The following is an 18,250-nucleotide window of genomic DNA, read 5'->3' as shown; positions in this document are numbered from 1 at the left end:
TGCCAAGTTGCAGAACGAGAAGTAAAGAAAGTGCGGAGAGAAAGAGGAAGACGGAGATTGAAAGAAAATGACAGTAGGAGAGAGAGAATGAAAACGAGAGTGATATGAGAGCGAAAGAGCTGGGAAAGGTAAATAAAGAAAAGTGGAGATAAAATGAGAAAGAAGAGACCCAGAAAGCGCGAGAAAACAGGCATATAAACATCAGTTTAGATGCATACCTACAAATATGCATATACATATGTGTACACACATACACGCGTGCGCGCGCACACACACACACCCACACACAGAAACATATATATATATATATATTATATACATATACATATATACTATATACATTGTTATATTTATGTGTGTATCTATCTATCAATCTATCTATCCGTATACATATATATACACATATATACACATTGTTATATGTATGCATGTATCTATTTATCTACTGATCTATCTATTTATCTGTATATATACACAACCACACACACACATATATGTATGTGAGTGTATGTGTATAATATACATGTATATGCATATATGTATAAACACACATATATGTGTGTATATATGCACTATACATATATGTACATATATATTCATACCCGTACATATATATGAATATGTGTATATACATAATTATATATACATAGATATATGTGTATATATATGTGTATGTGTGTTTATGTCCATACTCCTACACTGTCTATTAATTTACTGTGCAATCGGTATCTGTTACGTGCGCAAAATTCCACACAGCATCAGAAATGAGTAGAGTAGCTTGCCACAAACACATTATCCTCATATAATCTTGCAACAATTATTTCTTCGCGTGCAACGTCGGGTCAAGTAGTTTAGATAAAGTTGCACTCAACCGAATTATGGATCTCACTGCGGTAATATTTTTATCAGGTTCAAACAAGCAACAAACGACCGCTGAGGTTCGGAGGACCAAAGAGAGCGCCCAACGTGGGGCTCGAACCCACGACCCCGAGATTAAGAGTCTCGTGCTCTACCGACTGAGCTAGCCGGGCTTATTTTTAAGGTTCAATTTATTATTGATAACGTATGTAATCAATTTCAGAAAAAAAAAAATCATAATAGCGTCGGAAGGGATGATAAAATCAATCGTTATAGAAATAATGATGTTATTACTAATGTCATCATCAATGCACTATCATCACTATATAAGTTAAGAAGAAACCCATTAATACGTGGCTTGTAATAGTAACTATATCATACACGAAAATTCATTTGATTCATAGTAATAATTGAAATAATAATAAAACATTATAGTAATGACACTGATAATTATGATGATCATAATAGTAATAATAATAATAGTAATTATAATAATTACATGATTAACATCACTATTATTGATGATATCATTATCTAAGCAGAAACTCATGAACTAAGCATGGTTTACAGTTGCAAAATTATGATTTCATATATAGTATGTACCAGGACAGCTGAACCGATAAATTCAATATACATAGAGGTAAATTGCATGTGAGTTCTTAAGCAAAAATTAAATATGGTAATACATATTACTGACCGGTGATCATAACAATAATAGTTCTGATAATGAGAAAGGATCATAATGAAAGTTAATGATAACAATAGTTATTATTATCATTATAACTATAATAACAATAACAGTAATGACAATGGTAATGGTGATGATAATGCTAATATTAGTAATAATAATAATAGTAATAATAATAACAATAGTAATAATATTCACAATGATAATACTAATAAAAATGATAATAACCACAACAATAATGATAGAAATAACAATGATGATACTGATAATGATATTCACAAAAAAAAGATGATAATGCTAAAAATAAAAACATTCTTAATGATCAACAGAAATGCCTGCACCACTGGTACTATTAGAAGCAGTGTTACATAAATCTGTTGTTTCTGCAGCTGTACCTCGTGGGAAATCCACCATTGTGTACGTTTTAAAAAAAAATAAGGATAAGAACAAGAATAAGATCGATAATCATAAAATCAAATAGCTTTGGCCCGCACCCATCGGTGTGAAGATTATATGAATGAGTCAATACAAAAAGGGAATAAATGAGAATCACTTCATAACGAAACAATTACAACCGATACGTTTCTATTGAAAAACAAATACAGGACTATTTGGTGAGTTTGTTAAGAATTCGATAGGTTGATGCATTTAGATATATAAAGATCGGTGATGTAGTGATAACGATATATAGTATTGATAATAATTATGCTACTAATAACAATATAATAATGCTGGTAATGATAAAGAAAATAAGAATAAGAATAAAGTAATGCTAATAATAATAAAGATGATAATAAGTATAATGATAATAATAATAATAATAGTAATGATAGCAACAGTAATTAACAATGAGCATCGTACATTGCATCTATTGTGATATCTTGTATCTAATGATAATCGCTGCTGTTAATACCAATGGTATAAAAACACCACCAATGACATATAATACTGGTGGAGATATAATAACAACAGTTACGGATAATCAACTTTGTATCATGTATAATGTCTTCTCTTTTCCCTTCTCTTAATTTCATTCCTCTTTTCCTCCACGTTTATTCCAGTTCTTAATCCTATATTTTCTATTCATTTATTTTTGTAATCGGTATTTTTGTAATCGGTCGTGCGCAAAATTCCACATAACATCAGGCATGAGTAGAGTAGTTTGCTACAAACATATCCATATATTATTTTATTATGATTATTACTACTATTATCATTATCACCACGTCATCGATTTGTGCTCACACACACACACACACACGCACACGCACACGCACACGCACGCACACGCACACGCACACGCACACGCACACGCACACGCACACGCACACGCACACGCACACGCACACGCACACACACACACACACACATATCAACAAGATGAATATTTAACAAACCCACCAAACTATCCTGCATTTGTTGCATACAGTCAGAAGATAGGGATATAGCGCTAATTTTATTGCAAGACCCCCAAGACTTAGGAATCGATGAAAAAATTAACAGAAACGTGTCAGTTGTAATGATTTTCTTATGAAGTTATTCAGTCTCATCTATAGCTTTTTTCTGTATCCGTACATCGACCTTTTCATATAATCTTCACGTCGATGGGACGGACCACAGTGATTTTATTTTATTATTTTTGTTGTTATTATGATTACTATCATTATCTTATGTCTGAAAAATGAGGTCCGTACACAATGTCGGATTAATATTCGAAATGGACAAGTTAATTTTTTTTCTGTGGATTTTGTTACAGCAATATGAATGTTACTGAGTGAGTGAAGGAGGCCAGGAGGTCACTGGGTAAGGATTCCCCACGTGGTACAGCTGCTGGAGCAACAGATTTATGTAACACTACTAGTACCTGTGGTGCAGGCATTTCTGCTGATTAATAATGTTATCATATATATCATTATCCTCTTTTCAGTTAGTATCATTTAGGTTTCGTTACTATCTTCTTCATTATTACTATCATCACTATTATTACTATCATTACTATTATTAGCAACATCACTATCATTACTATTATTACTATCATTACTGTTATAACTATCATCTTTCTTATTACTATCATCAGTACTGTTGATAGCATTATTATTATTACTATCATCACTACTATTATCATTATTATCATTATCATTATCATTTATTATTACTATCATCACTACTATTATCATTATTATCATTATCAGTATCATTATTATTAACATTATCATTATCATAATTATTATCATTATCATAAGTATTATCATTATCATAAGTATTATCATTATCATAAATATTATCATTATCATTATCATAATTATTATCATTATCATTATCATAATTATTATCATTATCATAGTCATAATTATTATCATTATCATTATCATAATTATTATCATTATCATTATCATAATTATTATCATTATCATTATCATAATTATAAGCATTATCATTATCATAATTATTATCATTATCATTATCATAATTATTAGCATTATCATTATCATAATTATTAGCATTACCCTCATCATCATTACCATTATCATCATTATCAGTATCTTCATTGTTATTACTATCGTTATTATTATTCTCATTATCAATAATTGTTATTATTGTTACTATTAAATTTAGCATTATTATAATTGCTATTCTTATTCTCATTACTATTATTAGTTTTATCATCACTATTCCATTATTGTTATTATAGTAATAATAATGATAATCATAATTTGGATTATCATTATTTTCATTATCATCTTTTGTCATTATCAGAATTACTGTTTTTATCATCGATCAATAGTATTACCATATTTACTTTTTGCTTAGGATTCCCAAAAGGCCAAACTCTACCAGCGTACGCATGCAGTTTACTTAAACAATGTATATAGAATTTACCGGTTCAGCTCCTCTGGTACATATATGTAGATTATAATTTTGTAACTGTAGGCCATGCATAGCTTCATGGGTTTCTTCTTAATGTTATTATCAATAATTGTGTTATTAATTATATAATTATCTCTAATATTACTATCACTATTATTATTGTTATCATCATCATTATTATCATTGTTCTTACTGTTATTTTTATTATGTTAATGTCAACATCTTCATTTCTATTAGTATTATTTTTATTATCACTACTGCTGCTATTATGATCGTTCTCATGTTTTTCTGAATCTGATTACATACCATATTAATAACAATTTGAACCTCAGGTAATAAGCCCGGCTAGCTCAGTCGGTAGAGCACGAGACTCTTAATCTCGGGGTCGTGGATTCGAGCCCCACGTTGGGCGCTCTGTTTAGTCCTCCGAGGAATACTTCGTCTGGATTCTCAGAGGTAGTTTCAAAGTGAAATCCATAATTCTGTTGAGTACAACTTTATCTAGACTACTTGACCCGACGTTGCACACGAAGAAAACAATTGTTGCAAGAAAATGTGTATGTGGATAATATGCTAGGTGACAAGCTACTCTTCTCATGTCTGATACAAGTTTTTTTTTCTAAATATTTTGTTGTAGTATGAGTAATATGAATGTGAACTGAATTAATTTACTGAGCAAGTGATGAAATGATGTGGCTTACCTCGCCCGTCTGAGGTGCTGAGGTCAGGGGGTCAAGAATGTCCCACGTGGTACAGCTGCTAGAGCAACAGATATATGTAACAGTTCTTAAGTGTACCAGTTTTGCAGGCATTTCTGCTGATTTTTAATAATGTTATAATATTTATCAATATCTTATTTTAAGTAGTATTATAACTTGGTTGGTCATTGTTAGATTTAGTTGTTATTATCATCACTATTATTACTATCATCACTATTACTACTATCATCACTATTACTACTGTCATCACATTTACTACTATCATTATTATTACTATTGTCATAGCTATCATTATTATTATTGTCATCATTATTACTATTGTTATTATTATCCTTATTGCTATTATCATTTTTGTTACTGTGATCAATATTTTATTATTATTATCATTATTATTACTATTACATCCCACAAGTTACATCAGTTTACATATTAATGAGTTTCTTCTCAACTAATATAGTAATGGCAATGCAATGATGATGACATTAATGATAGCAATAACGTTAATGTCAACGTCATTATTTCTATTAGCATAGTTTTTAATAATCACCACCGCTGATATTATGATCATCATATATATTTTTTTTCTGAATCTGATTACATACCGTATTAATAATAATTTGAACCTCGGGAAACAAGCCCGGCTAGCTCAGTCGGTAGAGCACGGGACTCTTAATCTCGGGGTCGTAATAACTATTATTATTATTACTTTCATTATGATTTTTTCTCATCATCAGAACTATTATAGTTATTATCATCAATTGATAATATATATTACCATATTAACTTTTTGCTTAAGAACTCTACCTGCGTACATATCCAATTTACTTATATAAATGTATATTGCATTTACCGGTACAGCTGTTCTGGTACATACTGTATATGAAATCATAATCTTGCAACTGTAGACCATACTTGGCTTCATGAGTTTCTGCTTAGTTTATGATATTATCAATAATAGTGATATTAATTATATAATTACTATAATTACTAGTATTACTATTACTATTATCATCATCATCATCATTATCAGTGTTATTACTATTATGTTTTTTTATCATTATTATTTCAATTATTTTCGTGTATGATATATAGTTATTATTACAAACCACATAGTAATGGGTTTCTTCTTAACTTACATTGTGGTGATAAAGAAGAGTTAATGACTTGAGTATATACTGATTGCTTTTATCATCACTATTATGATCATTTTTTTCTGAATTTGATTATATACGCTATTAATAATAAATTGAACCATAGAAAATAAGCCCGGCTAGCTCAGTCGGTAGAGCACGAGACTCTTAATCTCGGGGTCGTGGGTTCGAGCCCCACGTTGGGCGCTCTATTTAGTCCTCCAAGGCTTATTTCGACTGGATCCTTAAAGGACGTTTGTTCCTAGTTTGAACCTAAAAAATACGTTACTGCAGCGAGACCCATAATTCTGTTGAGTGCAACTTTATCTAGACTACTTGACCCGACGTTGCACACGAAGAAAAAAGGTACTCTACTCTTCTGCTGTTGTGTGGAATTTTGCGCACGCAGCAGATACTGATTGCACAGTAAGTTGATAGAAAACATGAAGTGAAGGGATGAGAGAAGAATTATATACACACACACACACACACACACACATACACACACACACACACACACACACACATACATACACACACACACACACACACATACATACACACACACACACACACACACACACACACACACACACATATATGTGTGTGTAATACAAAGTTGACTATCCATAACTATTGCCATTATACCTCTACCATTAATCGTCATTGATGTACTTTTTTACACTTTGTATTAACAGTATGTATCTATTGTTACCATTATTGTATCTATTATTATCATTATTATATCTATTAATATCATTATTCTTCTTATTATTATCATTCTTCTTCTTATCATTATTATTATTATCATTATTCTTCTTATTATTATCATTCTTCTTCTAATCATTATTATTATTATCATTATTCTTCTTCTAATTAATATCATTATCATTATAAATAATACTATTATCAGCATTCCAGCACTGTTATTATATTTTTAAGAGTAACCTCATTATTATTATTACTACTATTATCATTATCACCACATCATCGATTTATATGTATATATATATATTTGTATATATATATTTGTATATATATGTGTATATATATATATTTGTATATATATTTGTATATGTATGTGTATATATATATTTGTGTATATATATATATATATATATATATATATATATATTTATATATATATCCATATATATATCCAGCTTCCAGCATTTGTTGCATACAGTCAGAAGAAAAGACTTAGGAATCGATGAAGAATTTAACAGAAACGTGGCAGTTGTAATTGTTTTCTTATAAAGTTATTAATTCTCATTTATAGCCTTTTCTACATTTGTACATCGACTCATTCATATAATCCTTACGCCGATGGGACGGGCCACAGCGATTTCATTTTATTATTATCAGCATTATCATTGTCATTATTAATATTATGAATATGTTATATCTGAAAAAAAGGACAAGTACAAGATTTTTCTATACATTTTATTACTGTTTGTAGAATAGAATTAATCATATTACCGAGTGAGTGAAGGAATGGTTTGACTTAACTCACCCAGCTGCGGTGCCAAGGTTGGGGGGGGGGGGGGGGGGCACTGGGTAAGGATTTCCCGCGTGGCACAGCTGCTGGAGCCAAAGATATATGTAACGCTGTTTCTAATAGTACCAGTGGTGCAGGCATTTCTGCTGACCCTTAAACATATTATGACTTTTATCATTGTCCTCTTGTTTAGATAAGAATTAGGTTGGCCATTCTTAGATTTCGTTACTGTCATCCTTATTATAACTATCGTCACTATTATTACTATCATTACTATTATTACTATCATCCTTATTATTATTATTATTATTTTATCATCATCATTATCATCATCATCATCATCACTATTATTGATTTCATCACTATTATAACTATTATCATTATTATTACTGTTATCATAATCATCATTATCAATTTCATTATCATTATTATTATTGTCGTCATTATTACTGTTGTTAGTATCTTTATTACTATTATCATTGTTGTCGTTTTAATTAATATTTTATTATTACCATCATCATTCATCATTGTCGGAATCATTATTATCTTAATGATAAGCGGTCTCATTACTTTTATTATAAGTGTTGTTGTTGTTGTTGTTTGTTGTTGTTTTTGTTGTTGTTACTATTATTTTTAGCATTATTAATATTGTTATTATCATTGCTATTCTTATTATTATTACTATCATTAGTATTATCATCATTAGTACACATGCAATTTACTTAGATAAACGATCTCTATAGAATTTACCGGTTCAACTTTTCTGGTACATATATGTAGATCATAATATCATACCTGTAGACCATGCATAGCTTCATGGGTTTCTGCTTAGTTCATGTTATTATCAATAATACTGTGATCAAGTAGATAAGGAGGAAGACAACTGTGTTCAGCGGCAGATCTGTAAGGGTAAGGAGGAGCAGCTGATAAACTCTTTGATGTCTCTCTGTTACTCCCTAACTTCTATTTACTGAAGCTAATTTTAACACACAAATTATCAATAAGGTGCTACAGTCACGAAACTAACAGGAAATCACTATTATAGATTTAAGTTTATATATATATACACACACACACACACACACTGTGTGTGTGTATATGTGTACACACACACACACACACACGGACACGCTCCCGCACCCGTACACGTACGTTCACGCGCGCATACACACATATGCATATATATATATACCACACACACACACACATGTGTGTATGAGATTATTTGTACATTAAAAAAAAAAAAAAAATGCTAGCAACTGATTACATTAACGACAGTATTATTATTATTATGTAACCATTCCTATTGTTGCTTATTAAGATCATTTAAAATATTCCATGCAATTTCACTTCTGAATATCAAGCCCGGCTAGCTCAGTCGGTAGAGCACGAGACTCTTAATCTCGGGGTCGTGGGTTCGAGCCCCACGTTGGGCGCACTGTTTAGTCCTGCGGATGCAAATTTGGGGAAGTCCCTTGACGCTTATAAACATTTTTCCTTGCTTAAACCTAGCTAAAGCTGAGAGAGAGAGAGAGAGAGAGAGAGTCAAAGTCAAAGTCAAAACATTTTATTCCATTAAATTACAATGGTTATTCTTTACATAAATATATATATATTTACATTTGAATATTTAAGAAGTGTTCTTTTAATTTCATTTTAAAATTACAGAAGTTGTTAATGCCTCTTAAATTATCTGGTAGCATGTTCCATAACTTGGGTCCACGTATTTCCATTTGTCGTGCCCCTGTATTGGTATTCGATCTCTTGACAAAAAGGGAATTTACTTGGCGTGTCTGGACACCTGATGTGTTCCCTACGGTTTGCAAGGCCATCAACCAATTCGGATAATTCCCATGAATAAGTTTGTAAATAAATAAACATGTGTCATAGCTGCATTTAAAGTGAACTTTTAACCATTTTAATTTTTTGATATGTGGGGTGACGTGATCAAGTTTACTGATATTACCTAGTGCTACTCTGGCAGCAAAATTTTGTAATTTTTGCACTTTTTGCATTTGGGTTTTGTTAGTCGAACCCCAGATGTTTGAACAATAGTTAATTATGCTTAGAGCTAGAGTTTGTACAACCAAGATTCTAGTTTCAGTAGTGATCTGATTTCGTATGTGATTAAGATATAACAGGGTACCCACTACTTTCCTGTGTATTTTGTCAACGTGTGGTTCAAATGTCATGAATCTGTCTATTTGTACTCCTAGATTATTCACTGAAGTGCTCGGTTTGATAGAGCAGCCTTCAAATTCTATGATTGTGTCACTGGGAATTTTAGCAATGTTCTGCCGACTACCTATGAATATACATTGAGTTTTATGTGGATTTAGTTTAAGTCCATTAGTGTCAAAATAAGAGAGAGAGAGAGAGAGAGGGAGAGGGAGAGGGAGAGGGAGAGGGAGAGGGAGAAGGAGAGGGAGAGGGAGAGAGGGAGAGGGGAGAGAGAGAGAGAAGAAAAGTGGTGTTGTTCGGGATGAAAGTTTCACGATCAAAGTGCGCAGGTGTTGAGATCTTGCCACGTGGTTCCAAGGTTTATAGATACTTGTGTAGACCTTACGTGGTACCATGTTTCTGAAATGCCCTGCATATTTCTGTTCAGTGCTTTATCCCCATTGTATAAACCAATGGACTTGTCAGTGCATACTTCTAATGATCAATATACTATCTTATCTGTTGAGATATCGTTGTAAGATTATTAAAATGACTTGAGCGCTGATAAAATATTTCGTTGGAGTTATTCATTGCATGTTTTGAATAGTCAAATTAAAGGTATTTGCTTCTTTATATGCATTGCTTGCCTTCTTTTAGTTTGTGAAATGGAACATAAATCAAAGAATTATAGTTATTTAAACCTTAATTTTAGTCTTGAAAAAAATATGCTTTATATCAACTGAGTCTTTTATCGTCATTTTATTTTAGCCATAAATAGAAACATTTTGGTTAAAAGTGGAATGCTGCGTTGTGGGCTTTTAGTGCAATGACAAATCAATCTGCCTTTGATTGTTTACATTCAATATTCAGCTTCACATGCAAACGCGAACAAACACCCCGATACACCAACTATTTTGAACAACTGTGCTTTATAGTTCAAAGCAAAACATGGAGAGCACTGCCTGTTTTATAATATGATATTTGCTGACATTCTATTTTATGTGAATATTTCAGAATAATGTATTAGTAACGTTGTCACATTTGACATAAATCCATTAAATTCCAGTTATAACATCATTATCATCATTATGACTGCTACTATTATTATTGTTGCTCTTTTTTATTGCTGCAGTTATTATAGTTGTGTTAATCATAGTCATGGCGACTATAATGATAATCATTATTACTACTGTCAGTTTTAAAATCTTTACTGCTATCATTGCATTGGTGGTACTGCTATTAGTGCTATCCTGTTATTATTTTTGTCGTGTTCTTCCTTTTTATCATGTCACTAACATTGCAATTGTTATGATTATAATCATGACAGTGATGATATTTTTCTCTGCCAGGTTTTATGTTATCATTGCTATCGTTATTATCATTATTATCGTGATCGTTACCTTACTACCCACAATCACCGGATGATGTCACTATTATTGTATTATTGTTGTCATGCCTGTTATTATTATTATCATTATCAGTCACTGCTATTTTGTCACCACCCTGGTCACATAATTTCCACTATTATTATTTTTCATATTCATGTAACTGTTACTATCGTTATTACCATTGCTGAAGACCCTGCCCTTGTTAGGAGGAACATAGGAAGAACAGAGCAAAGTATTTCAATTAAAAATGAGGTTTCGTTCAGCCTGCCTGAGCCAAATTCGCTATACTCATGCATATTCAAGTGGTTATCACTGTCATGGTAAAATTGTAGGGAAATCCAAAGCGTATTTTCCGTAAGAATAATACGTGGCTAAAAATAAACGTCCACAATTTAGAAATGAATCGCAGCCTCTGTCTGTGTTAACTTACATGCTGCTTATTGTTTTAACATAAAGACTGATTAAATTCAACAATGGAAATTCTTAGTGAAATACTTGGTGGATTTAAGGATACAGAAAGATTTGATCGTAAACTATATCTGATTTACCAACAAATATGAATCAGGGTTTGAAGAAAGAAGTAATACAAAAATGAAAGATAAATAATATAAATTACAGACAAGAATGAAAAAGAAAAAAAAATAATAATACCACAATATGGATAAAATTAAACCCAATAAGAGAGAAATACAACAGAAAGAAATGACACACTTTCAATTGATATATAACTTAATCAGGAAAACACGATACGCGATGCACAATAACGCCTGAATTATTTTACACTGCGGAACAACCACAATGCCTTTGGTCTTTCATTCTGCGATCGGAATTGTGTATACTTTTAGCTGCTGCTGGTGAATATTTCTCCACATTCTCCTGGTAGTTAGAAGAGTATGTTTCTTGTGAGCTACGTGGCATAAAAAGAAAGCTGCGAATGAAAGTAGGAAAGGTGTTATGTTTTTTTGTTTTTTTTTCAGGTTGTGCTTTATGATAAGGATTAAGTCCCCCTCCCTTGTCTGTTTTTTTCTTAATCGACTAATCGTTTTCTGATTATAAGCTGTTTGAAGAAACTTGCAATTTGACTTTACAGTATCAGTACATACAGTATATGTCGCGTGAACTTAAAGCTAAGTACAGTAATGGGCATTCATGCATATCTTGTAATTAGACAAATTTACTCATTATATGCTTTTTCACGATTATTTATTTTAATCTAACTGTTTTCGCATTACTGTTTTTTTTTTTTTTTTTTTTTTTTTTTTTTTTTTTTTTTTTTTTTTTTTTTTTTTACGACGGGAGTTGCCAAGGGTGTATGGAAATGTCTGCTTAAATATTCCGATATATATTCATCTTTATATGTTATAAGGTTGATATGCTCGGCAATGAAAGTATAAAAGCTATTTCCTCTCAATATCCATTTTCACATTGGAGTATTATAGAAATATTTGAGTCCAAAGGTATGAATGAGAATGAATAACTTCACAGCTCAAGAAATGTATTTGACGCATTTCGACGAAGTCTTCCTCAGAAATAGGTACAGTTTTCTATACTTGTCACTACAGAATATGTAGTGGGAATAGTTATCAAGTATCAATAGAAAGGATGATATTTATTTTTCTTTGATACATTACGAAAATTAAATTCATATCTTGGTTAACGAAATATTTTTATTGTATTTATCGTATAAAGTAACGCTGGAACTTATATAAGTATGCGGTTGTATCAGGAAGGAGATTTTCATTGCAGAGACATTTATTTACTTTAGTTGCTGATACTGTTTGAAACATGTTATTTTTTCGGTAAAGTGTAAAGTCTACAAAAACTTATTCGAATAAATTAATGCTCGAACATACTCTCATATCAAACACTTAGTCACAGATAATCATATTTACTAAATTTCCATAAATCCGTCCATCTAAAATAAACTACCAAATACTGGGGATGTCCAATAAACCTGCAAAACCGTAATAAGGTCTTGAACTTACCATGATAAGTTCAGGGAATATAATGCGTGTGGCCATAAAATCAAGTAGACGGAAGAAACCGACAGCATCAATGATCTCGAAGTCCTCTTACGAAACTTGAGTGATTGTTAAGGGATATCTTTATTTTTAATGTGTTTGTACCTTGCCATCGCGTGTATGTGAATAATAGTAATGATAATAATAATGATGATGATGATGATGATGATGATGATGATGGTGATGATGGTGATGGTGATGATGATGAAGATGAAGATGAAAATGAAGATGAAAATGAAGATGAAGATGATGATGGTGATGATGATGAAGATGATGATGGTGATGATGATGAAGATGAAGATGATGATGGTGATGATGATGAAGATGAAGATGATGATGATGATGATGATGATGGTGATGATGATGAAGATGAAGATAAGATGAAGATGAAAATGAAAATGAAAATGAAGATGAAAATGAAGATGAAAATGAAAATGAAGATGAAGATGATGATGGTGATGATGGTGATGGTGATGATGGTGATGGTGATGATGATGAAGATGATGATGATGATGATGATGGTGATGATGGTGATGGTGATGATGATGAAGATGATGATGATGATGATGATGATGATGATGATGATGATGGTGATGATGGTGATGGTGATGATGATGAAGATGATGATGATGATGATGATGGTGATGATGGTGATGGTGATGATGATGAAGATGATGATGGTGATGATGGTGATGGTGATGATGATGAAGATGAAGATGATGATGAAGATGATGATGGTGATGATGGTGATGGTGATGATGATGAAGATGAAGATAAGATGAAGATGATGATGATGATGATGATGATGATGATGATGATGATGATGATGATGGTGATGATGGTGGATGGTGATGATGATGAAGATGATGATGAAGATGAAGAGGAAGATGAAGATGATGATGATGATGATGATGATGATGATGATGGTGATGATGATGAAGATGATGATGAAGATGATGATGAAGATGATGATGGTGATGATGATGAAGATGAAGAGGAAGATGAAGATGAAGATGATGATGATGATGATGATGGTGATGATGATGAAGATGATGATGATGATGATGGTGATGATGATGAAGATGATGATGATGATGATGATGATGATGATGATGATGATGATGATGGTGATGATGGTGATGGTGATGATGATGAAGATGATGATGGTGATGATGATGAAGATGATGATGAAGATGATGATGAAGATGATGATGGTGATGATGGTGATGGTGATGATGATGAAGATGATGATGGTGATGATGATGAAGATGATGATGATGATGATGGTGATGATGATGAAGATGAAGAGGAAGATGAAGATGATGATGGTGATGATGGTGATGGTGATGATGGTGATGGTGATGATGATGAAGATGATGATGGTGATGATGGTGATGGTGATGATGATGAAGATGATGATGGTGATGATGATGAAGATGATGATGATGATGATGATGGTGATGATGATGAAGATGATGATGGTGATGATGATGAAGATGATGATGGTGATGATGATGAAGATGATGATGGTGATGATGATGAAGATGATGATGATGATGATGATGATGATGGTGATGATGATGAAGATGATGATGATGATGGTGATGATGATGAAGATGATGATGATGATGATGATGATGATGATGATGATGATGATGATGATGATGATGATGATGATGATGATGATGATGATGATGATGATGATGATGATGATGATGATGATGATGATGATGATGATGATGATGATGATGATGGTGATGATGATGAAGATGATGATGAAGATGAAGATAAGATGAAGATGAAAATGAAAATGAAGATGAAGATGATGATGAAGATGAAGATAAAGATAAAGATAAAGATAAAGATAAAGATAAAGATAAAGATAAAGATAAAGATAAAGATAAAGATAAAGATAAAGATAAAGATAAAGATAAAGATAAAGATAAAGATAAAGATAAAGATAAAGATAAAGATAAAGATAAAGATAAAGATAAAGATAAAGATAAAGATAAAGATGAAGATGAAGATGAAAATGAAGATGAAGATGAAAATGAAAATGAAGATGAAGATGAAGATAAGGATAAAGATAAAGATAAAGATAAAGATGAAGATGAAAATGAAAATGAAGATGAAGATGATGATGAAGATGAAGATAAGGATAAAGATAAAGATGAAGATGAAGAGGAAGATGAAGATGAAGATAAGGATAAAGATAAAGATGAAGATGAAGATAAAGATAAAGATGAAGATGAAGAGGAAGATGAAGATGAAAATGAAAATGAAAATGAAAATGAAGATGAAGATGAGATGAAGATGAAGATAAAGATAAAGATAAAGATAAAGATAAAGATAAAGATAAAGATGAAGATAAAGATAAAGATAAAGATAAAGATAAAGATAAAGATAAAGATGAAGATGATGATGGTGATGATGATGAAGATGATGATGGTGATGATGATGAAGATGAAGATGAAGATGAAGATAAAGATAAAGATAAAGATGAAGATAAAGATGAAGATGAAGATAAAGATAAAGATAAAGATAAAGATAAAGATAAAGATGAAGATAAAGATAAAGATAAAGATAAAGATAAAGATAAAGATAAAGATAAAGATAAAGATGAAGATAAAGATAAAGATAAAGATAAAGATAAAGATAAAGATAAAGATAAAGATAAAGATAAAGATAAAGATAAAGATAAAGATAAAGATAAAGATAAAGATAAAGATAAAGATAAAGATAAAGATAAAGATAAAGATAAAGATGAAGATGATGATGGTGATGATGGTGATGGTGATGATGGTGATGGTGATGATGATGAAGATGAAGATAAAGATAAAGATAAAGATAAAGATAGAGATAAAGATAGAGATAAATATAAATATAAGGATAAAGATAAAGATAAAGATAAAGATAAAGATAAAGATAAAGATGAAGATGAAGATGAAGATGAAAATGAAAATGAAAATGAAGATGAAGATGAAGATGAAGATGATGATGGTGATGATGGTGATGGTGATGATGATGAAGATGAAGATAAGGATAAAGATAAAGATAAAGATGAAGATGAAGATGAAGAGGAAGATGAAGATGAAAATGAAGATGAAGATGAAGATAAGATGAAGATGAAGATGAAGATGAAAATGAAGATGAAGAATGAAGATGAAGATGAAGAAGAAAATGAAAATGAAAATGAAGATGAAGATTGAAGATGAGATGAAGATGAAGAATGAAGATGAAGATGAGGATGAAGATGAAGATGAAGATGAAGATGATGATGAAGATGAAGATGAAGATGAAGATGAAGATGAAGATGAAAATGAAAATGAAGATGAAAATGAAGATGAAGATGAAGATGAAGATGAAGATGAAGATGAAGATAAAGATGAAAATGAAAAATAAAGATGAAAATGAAAATGAAGATGAAGATGAAGATGATGATGAAGATGAAGAGGAAGATGAAGATGATGATGATGGTGATGATGATTAAGATGAAGATGAAGATGAAGATGAAGATGATGATGATGATGATGATGGTGATGATGGTGATGGTTATGATGATGAAGATGTAGATGAAGATGAGGATGAAGATGAAGATGTAGATGTAGATGAAGGTAAAGGTAAAGGTAAAGATGAAGATAAAGATAAAGATGAAGATGATGATGAAGATGAAGATGAATATGAAGATGATGATGATGGTGATGATGATGAAGATGAAGATGATAATGATGATGATGAAGATGATGATGGTGATGATGGTGATGGTGATGATGATGAAGATGAAGATAAGGATAAAGATAAAGATAAAGATGAAGATGAGGATAAAGATGAAGATGATGACGATGAAGATGAAGGTAAAGGTAAAGGTAAAGATGAAGATGAAGGTGAAGGTGAAGGTGAAAGTGGAGGTGAAGGTGAAGATGATGATGAAGATGATGATGGTGATGAAGATGATGATAATGACCATCATTACTATAACAGGGATACGATTATGACGACGAGGAAGAGGATATAATAGGTATAATAATTATAATAATTGTTATCATCATTATAGTATATATGGATGATAACGAAAATGTTAATAATGAAAGTGATCACAACAACAACTGAACAGCCTCTAGAAATATATTTGTCGTTAGGTAAATCTTTATTGTCAAATTCACAAGTTGATAAATAAGAGCATTTTAATCAAGCTTACCAGATGACAGTACTTTTCACGAGTCGGGAAAATAAGCTGTAAAATAATAAATCCTTACAGATGTGGTATTGTAATTTTGTTTATAAATTCTTTAATAATGCTAAGAAGGAAAAAATATGTAAATACTAAAAAATGTTATCACAATAAATCGAAAGAAATATTGAGGATAAATGTATAAATCAATGAAGAAACATTTACAAGAATAACGTCAATTAAACATTAAACAAACAAATAAATTCATATTCCTTAGGGTACTTTTAGGTATTTATTGAGATATATAAGACACATTTAACGTTGTAGTGTACCTTGATATTGAATTATGACTATAACGCGAGTCTTGCAGAGTCTGACCTTCGAAAAGCGCGGGGGGGGGGGGGGGGGAGGTATGAAATGGTAGAGCCTTTAAAAAGGTATATAAATATTCTCTTCATCTTTATAAATTCTTCAGTTTTATTCTTATTCACAAGTCAGTCATAATCACTATTATTATTCTTTGGAAATAAATATAGTAAATCCTAGAAATGACCAAACACTGCAGGACTGACAGATACATTACATCAATTAATATATCACAATAAAAGCACAACTTTTGCTCAAACCTCTGAATAATACAAAATTGGTACTAGGAACCGATGCCTTCCACGTGGCTTGCCTAAATCTCAAAACACGAATGGCCGAGAACTGCTCAACAAACGGCGGAATCACTTGGTTTTGACCATATA

The 18,250-nt window shown here is 31.3% G+C and overlaps 4 non-coding genes across 4 annotated transcripts; 3 read left to right on the top strand and 1 right to left on the bottom strand.

Annotated features, from left to right (window-relative positions):
• Nucleotides 1-958: 958 nt before the first annotated feature.
• Nucleotides 959-1,031, bottom strand: Trnak-cuu. Its single transcript has one exon. It is a non-coding gene; the product is annotated as a tRNA-Lys (tRNA).
• A 3,722-nt stretch (nucleotides 1,032-4,753) lies between these two features.
• Trnak-cuu lies at nucleotides 4,754-4,826 on the top strand. Its single transcript has one exon. It is a non-coding gene; the product is annotated as a tRNA-Lys (tRNA).
• Nucleotides 4,827-6,397: 1,571 nt separating this feature from the next.
• On the top strand, nucleotides 6,398-6,470 carry Trnak-cuu. The gene has a single exon. It is a non-coding gene; the product is annotated as a tRNA-Lys (tRNA).
• A 2,654-nt stretch (nucleotides 6,471-9,124) lies between these two features.
• Trnak-cuu lies at nucleotides 9,125-9,197 on the top strand. Its single transcript has one exon. It is a non-coding gene; the product is annotated as a tRNA-Lys (tRNA).
• The last annotated feature ends 9,053 nt before the right edge of the window (nucleotides 9,198-18,250 follow it).

This window comes from Penaeus chinensis, chromosome 13 (assembly GCF_019202785.1).
Source record: "Penaeus chinensis breed Huanghai No. 1 chromosome 13, ASM1920278v2, whole genome shotgun sequence".
Classification (NCBI taxonomy): Eukaryota; Metazoa; Arthropoda; class Malacostraca; order Decapoda; family Penaeidae; genus Penaeus; species Penaeus chinensis.
This window is presented reverse-complemented; position numbering and strand designations above follow the sequence as displayed.